General features: G+C 33.9%; 1 pseudogene; it reads right to left on the bottom strand.

The window, feature by feature from the left end:
• Window positions 1–1,144: 1,144 nt before the first annotated feature.
• On the bottom strand, window positions 1,145–3,258 carry LOC146912940 (glucan endo-1,3-beta-D-glucosidase-like; annotated as a pseudogene).
• Window positions 3,259–7,283: the final 4,025 nt, after the last annotated feature.

The raw sequence follows: 7,283 nt of genomic DNA, 5'->3' as shown, positions 1-7,283 counted from the left end.
TTTAGAAGCTTGCCATGGGAGGAAGAAGATTTGAAAAGGATGATGGAGAGAAGGAGAGGATGTTGGCGTGAAAGGAGAGAGGGAAGGGAGAGAAGTTCCCAACTTCAACCCTAGAGAGAGAAAGAAAAAGGATTATGAAGATATTTTTGGTTCCAAAACATATAAATATCTCTTAATCGTGCAATTACCAAAATGCCCTTGCCTTAAGCGTATTTATTTCGTCTCTGATACTTTTTCCGTATTAAGCTGACATGTCATGAATTATTTCCATTAACTTACTTTTCCATAAAATATTTCCTCTGGCACGATTTACGGGTAATATACCGATACTGTCAGGCGGGATATTACAAGAAATCTGCTACTGTATTCAGTGCCGAATATCGTCATCACTAATCAATGTAGAGTTCAACTCTTACAAGTTTAGTGATCTATACCTACCTATCAAAAATAAAATTGTGATACTTATTCTTTTTAGGCTTAATTGCATGTTTGGTCCCTTATGTTTATTTTAGTTTTCAAGTTGGTCCCTTACGTTTTGAAAGTTTCAAGTTGGCCCCTTACGTTTTAAAAGTTTTCAAGTTGGTCCCTTACGTTTTGAAAGTTTCAAGTTAGTCCCTTATGTTTATTTTAGTTTTCAAGTCAGTCCAAAACATAAGGGACCAACTTGAAAACTAAAATAAACATAAGGGACTAACTTATTCCAACATGAACAACGTTTTGGACCAACTTGAAACTTTTAAAACGTAAGGGACCAACTTGAAACTTTCAAAACGTAAGGGACCAACTTGAAAACTAAAATAAACATAAGGGACCAAACATGCAATTAAGCCTTCTTTTTATATTGTTGTAAATTTGTAGTTTTCTATTTTGGACATTTACTTTAAATAATCCTACAATCAACACCAAAAATTAAGAATGAAAATAACATAAAAACCATTCGAAACACATTAACTTTCTTGCCATCACTTTGACTGCTATGGAAGTAATAAGCAATTGTGAAATTCATCATAATTTCTATATTAGCAAGTAGCAACCACTGAAATATAACCAAAAAGGATTGAAAATACATTAAGACCAATAACATATAAGGAAATGTAAGACAAAATGATTCATTGTTCACAATTTCTTCGTAAAAATAAATCACTTAACGAACAGCCACCATATTATCGGCTCTGCTATGAATCCACCATAATAGATTAGTCAATGAATTTCCATCATCAAAACCCTTTAACCTTCTGATCTTCTCTAGTGCACTTTCGTAATCATAAATTTCATAAATTTCTTGTAAGGCATATACAAACCCCTTCCAACCCTCTTTAGCACCATCCCTTTTCAAAGCAGGTAATGTCCATTCCACAAGTTCCTTCACATACTTAACATCAGAGAACAAGACTTCAGAAATAGGAATCAATGGTAAGAGCTGAATCCCAAGCCCAGATTCTTTCCATTCAGCCGGACCAAACCATAGACCACTGTCTCTTTTGTTAGACCATAGAACACCAATTATCTTATTGTTTTTAGTAAACACTTCCTCATACATATTCCCTCCTTCATTCACATGCCACCACATTTTAGCAGCAAGAATTTCCAATGATGTAAGTGTTGATGCAGTCGCTACGAGTTATGTATCGTCGTATGCCATTCCTAGCAATGCTGCAGCATATTAAGCATTCACAACCTCACTTGTACTCTCTTGATTTCGTCCATCTGTGAATTCAGTTAGCCCTCCAGCCCAAGAGTGTAGTTTATACATATCAAAACACCTTAAACGCGTGTAACTAGGGTTAGAATCTATACTCCAGTTCATAAAATCAGCCATGAGTGAGTACGCTTAAGGCTTATACTTTCTACCCCAAATTGGATCAATCTTTGCAAGCACTGCAATTCCATAGAGAAAGTATCCTAAATGATAATGATGATCATTATAAACTCCGAACCCGAAATCAGCACTGGTATCATTAGACCTTTGTTTGGTTATAATACCTCCCCACTTTTTGTCATAAAGAAATCCATTTCCAATAAAAGTTCCATCAAGCCAAGGCTCAATGGTTTCCTTCAAATACTTTCTAACTTTTGGAATCACATCAAGGAAACAAACCTCTTCAGCTATCAATGCAAGTCTTGCAGCTCTTGCAATCAATTTTCCATAAAAATAAGATGATTTTGTTTTTATTGCTGATGAATTCAGTCCTTCAACGTCCTTACAAAGTGCTGAAACAATTTCATCACGCAATCCTTCTCTCACACCTTTGCTTGAATGCCAAGTTACAGAAACAATATCTGTTTTCAAAAGCCAAGAATCACCAACAACACCAACAAGCTCTCCATCAATGCTTTTATACTTAAAATCACTCAAAACAGTAACATTCTTACAATCTTTCTTACACAAAAGCTGCAGATGAAGAGGATGTGCCAACATTATTAAATCACCTGAACCTTTCTTCTCAAACTTATACTCAAGAAGAAACGGTTCTCTAACACAGCAACACGTGACAAAGGATAAGAAGAACTAAGCCTGTCAAGAACATCCTCATTCTTCTGATTGGAATCCGGCAACAAAGCTATCCGAATTATGCCTGAAAATGGTGTGGAAGTAATATTAGAAAGACCATGACTCAACCTGATAGGTGAAGAAGCATACAAAATCCAAGTTTGACTATTGTTAAACCGGAAAGTATGCTTTTTGAGAGAATTATTGGAAGAAAAACAGATAATGGCATGGACGGTAGTGATGGAAAGAGAGGTTGGTTGTGTGGCAAAAAATGTCAAAAAGGGACTTTCCCTAACAAGAAAAAATCTCAAATTTGAAGGGATATCCAATGTAACACTGAGATCATTGTAGGACGATATTTTGTGAGCTGCACCCGAAATAGGGCTAATAGTATTTCCCAAGAAGGATGAAATAGTCATAGCAGTGTTGAAGATGTTGTGTAAGAATGAAGTGTTGAGTTGTTGGTTGGATATTTGTTGAGAGGAGGAAGTGATGGTGAGATCAGGTTTGAAGTCTTGGGATATAAATTTAGAGTTGGAAGAACGATTTGGATAGGAAACAGAAAGTGATGAGTTTGAGGATTTGATGAGGTAAGGATGAATTTATTCAGGTTGGTCACCATTTTTGAGAACAAAGTTTTGGAAGAAAGAGTTTGTGGGGAGGGGTGTGGATAGTAAATTTGGAGAGAAGAATTTGGAAGGGTCAGGGAGGACAGTGGAATTAGCATGTGGGAACACAAAAGGTTTGTTCATTTTGTTGTTGGCCATAGCAACATGCAACAGATAAGAATATGAATGATGTTGTTTAAGGTGATTGAGAGTAGTAGTGTATTTTTATAGTAATAATGTTGTTTAAGGTGGTGCTAATGGTTACTCATGGTGATTGAGAGTTCTTACCTTTCTTGTGACCGTTTTTATTACTAGTATTGGAATTTGGTGGACTATTTATTAGTAGTTATGGTTTGGAGGCTGCAGGGTTTTGGTTTTGTGTGATATTTATTGGATTGTGTTATGATTATAGGGAGTAGTAATTGAGATTAGAAGTAACAGATAATAGAATGTTGAAATTAAAAGGGATGGATTGAATGGTTTAAGGTAGTGAATGGTGATGGATATAAAGATAGTTACCCTTTGGCTGTTTATTGGATGGCTGTTTTTGTTTTTTATTTAGGATCACAGGGACTAGTAATTTAATGAGATTACTAAATTGAATGGAAGATTGAAAGGTTACATGTAATCTTAGGCGATTCAAAGTCCTAGATTATTTGGGTCTATAACAAAAGAATATTTTCTGGTTTTTCCAACTAATTGGTTCTTCCTCTATTATGTGTGGATGTCAACTGAGGTCAGAGAACATCTCTTTGGAAGGTTCACAATTCAATTCATAGGCCATTTCTATAGTGTAAATTTTGTCCCATAAAAAGAATGAAAATAATAACAAAAGCCACAAAATGCAGAAAGCATATCAAAGTATATATTCAGATGTTGTGTAACTTCAAAATGTAGCAAATATACGTGGATAACCACTTATTTATTGATACGTTGATCTTGTTCAGCCTTAAACAATAAACATAGTATTTTGTAGTTATTTGTAAACAAAATGTTCAATGGCTATGTTTAGAAAGAAAAAAAACTATCAGGAAACTGAAGAAAAAGACTATCAGGGAAAAGTATGGATGTGATTTCTAATAAGAAGAAATGAATGATCTATGGCTGACATGAATTTTCGCCAATGGTTTGTTATCATTTACTATTTCTTTTTGATCAATCAAATTTCATGATGCTAATCATGGCAGAGATTTTACATTAGCTATATGTTTTGGGCAAATGTTAACTTGTGCCCTCTAGGGCACATGTTAAGGAGCTCTTTATAGAAATATACGTCTCAAAAGTCGTGTAGTCAACTTCTAAAAAGTTAAAATCTCATGTTTTTCAATGCAAAGTTGCTTTTTTTGGGTTCCTTAACCTATGCCCTCAGGGCACAAGTTAACATGACCCTATGTTTTGTTATCATACAGGCGTGGGAGGTGAAAGCTTCTGACCTGACATTTAGTTCCGAATGCCAAGCTGCTATAGGCTTAGTATATTCGGTTAAGGTATACTCCCTCCGTTTCAAAATATAAGCAAAATTCACTTTTTAGGTTCATTCATTTAATGATGTATGTGGTTCATAATATGGACCACATACATCATTAAATGAATGAACCTAAAAAGTGAATTTTGCTTATATTTTGAAACGGAGGGAGTAAGAAACAATGAATTGATAATGGAAGTGCCGAAAAATTTCATTTTACTTTGAAATTCTTCCTGTTAACATTGTTTAATTGGAACTTATAGCTTTCAACTTTTATTGGTGGTGCTTTAACATTTTTTATGAAGGGCATATCTCTTCGAAGTCCACACCTCGTTAGAGATTGTACTGACAAAGCCCTTGATCAAGCCACATCGTCCGAGCAAGCAACACACATCATCGGTTAAATCAAAAGGCATAGTATTACCATAAATGAGTAGAAGTACCACTAGTGCACTAATAACAGAGAAATGCAATAAACGTTGAATGAAATCAATGTAACATTCTTCACAATTTCATTTTAAGTATTTGAAACAATTCATTTTTTAGATCATAAAACACCAATTACTGTACTAGAGTATAATTTACTAGAAAACCTTACTTTATTCATACATAATATCTGCTTTAACATGGAACTACATTTTTTTTTGGAGAGTTGTGATCAAATTACATTTTCTGTCCCTAACTACATTTCAGAATTCTCGAGCCTAGGACTTGATCATTTTAAAATGTCCCTAAATTGCAAATGAATATAAACAGAAAATAGATACCATTTTCTATTTCTTGAGAAAAAGTCACTTCATTTAAACCCTTTAGAAATTAACATAAAAAGTTCACTTCATTTAAAGTCCTTCAAAATAGTATAACTATTACTCGTTCCAAATTGCAATCCTGCTACACAAAAAAACACTAGTCATAAAACAAGGAATTGCAAGAGAAAATACATAAAACTAAAGTCATCAAAACATTGTTCTCAATTACATCATAAACCTTTCAATGTCTCAACACTTCAACCTCTACTATAAATCCACCACAGAAGATTAGTTGTAACGCCCTCCTTTTTATTTAATTATTTTGATTAGTTTTAGAATATATTTATATGATTGGTGTGATTTACATGATTTATGTGATATTTTGTTATGTTATGTGTTGGTATTTACTAGCATAATATAATTGTTATTTGGTGTAGAAATATATTTGTTATTTGTTATAGATATATTTGTTATTTGGTGTAGAAATATATTTGTTATTTGTTATAGATATATTTGTTATTTGTTATAGATATATTTGTTATTTGATGTAGAAATATATTTGTTAGAGATATATTTGTTATTGGTGTATTATTATTATTAAGTGGGGGAGAGATATATTTAATTTAGAAATAAATAAGATTATGAGGAATAGAGTAGTTTTGAGGTGTAAGAGAAATAAGAAGGGGGTTAGAATAGAAAGAAGAATAAGTTATTGGGCCAAAATAGATTTAGGAAGAGCGTTTAGTATTATAAATAGAGAAGCTTAGGTTAGAAAGAGTTTACCGGAAACCGCTTTTTGAAAAAGAGGAGAACAAGAAAGAAGAGAAGAGGAAAGAAAAGTCAAGAGAAGAGGAGAAGACCTTAGGAAAGAAGAACGCTGCCGCTGATTCAGGAATTAATCTAAGGTAAGGGTGGGACTATCTTGCTTTAATATTAAGTTGTAAATCATTAGATTACATCTAACAAAGTTGGGGAGAGTTTGTGAGATTAAGAGGATTAGGGTTTTGAGTGAAGAATTGAGGATTAATGGATGAAAATTGTTAGATTGATGTAGAAACTGTGAACAGTCCTTAGATAATCCGTAGAATGATTATTGGAATAGTTTTGAGGTTTAAAACATATGATTAGATGAGAAGTCAGTGCGTTTAAGAATTAGGGTTTATGAGCGATTTTGATGATTAGATGATCAAGTACCGTAGAATTGATGAGAGAATCTTGAACAAACCTTAGATATCCTATAGGAATGTTATTAGAAGTAGTTTGATGGTTAGAAACATGAGAATGGATGAAAAGTTGAGATTCTGAGAAAAAGTGATTTTAAGTGTTTTTGAGAAATAAGTGATTCTAGGATAAGCTATTTTGGAGATTTAAAAATATGATTTTTCAGTAAAATATGATAGGATTTGTCGAATAGAACGCGTAGGCGAAAACGGAATCGGATTCGGAGTAACGGTTAGGTTTTTACGGACGAAACAGTAAAACCGAAAAAAATGGGACTGCACAGAGCTGCGTCGCAGGTGGGCTACTGCCTTCCCACGCCTGGGCGCAGTTTTCCACGCCTGGGCGCAGCAAGGCAGCCCCTCATGGGTGACTGCTTGTTGTGTTTTCGTTGCGTGCTGTCAGAACTTCAATTGTTGCGTTCTTGTGTCTTTTTCACCCCTTTCCGTGTTGAATTAGCTTTCGGTGTAAACATAAAAGTTGTAGATATTTGAGTTAGCTTTCAAATGGTTTTGGTTTGACATGAAAATGATTCATAGTTTTTGAGTTATGATGAAAATAGTCCATGTGGGCCTTTAGAAAACTTTAAGAAAACTTAGCATAACTAATCCCAAGTTAGTCCAAAAACTTATGGTTGGTTTCCCAACTTCAAATTAAGTATTAGGGATTTAGTTGAGGTGTTTTATGAGTATTTGGCTTATGTCTCATTGATCAAACTTGATTTGTTTTTGAAGAATGTTTTGGACTTTGAT

Source organism: Medicago sativa, chromosome 6 (assembly GCF_051527215.1).
Source record: "Medicago sativa cultivar Bolivia chromosome 6, Bolivia_mono, whole genome shotgun sequence".
In the NCBI taxonomy this organism is placed as follows: domain Eukaryota; kingdom Viridiplantae; phylum Streptophyta; class Magnoliopsida; order Fabales; family Fabaceae; genus Medicago; species Medicago sativa.
The sequence above is the reverse complement of the archived record's forward strand: the minus strand, read 5'-3'. Positions and strand labels throughout refer to the sequence as shown.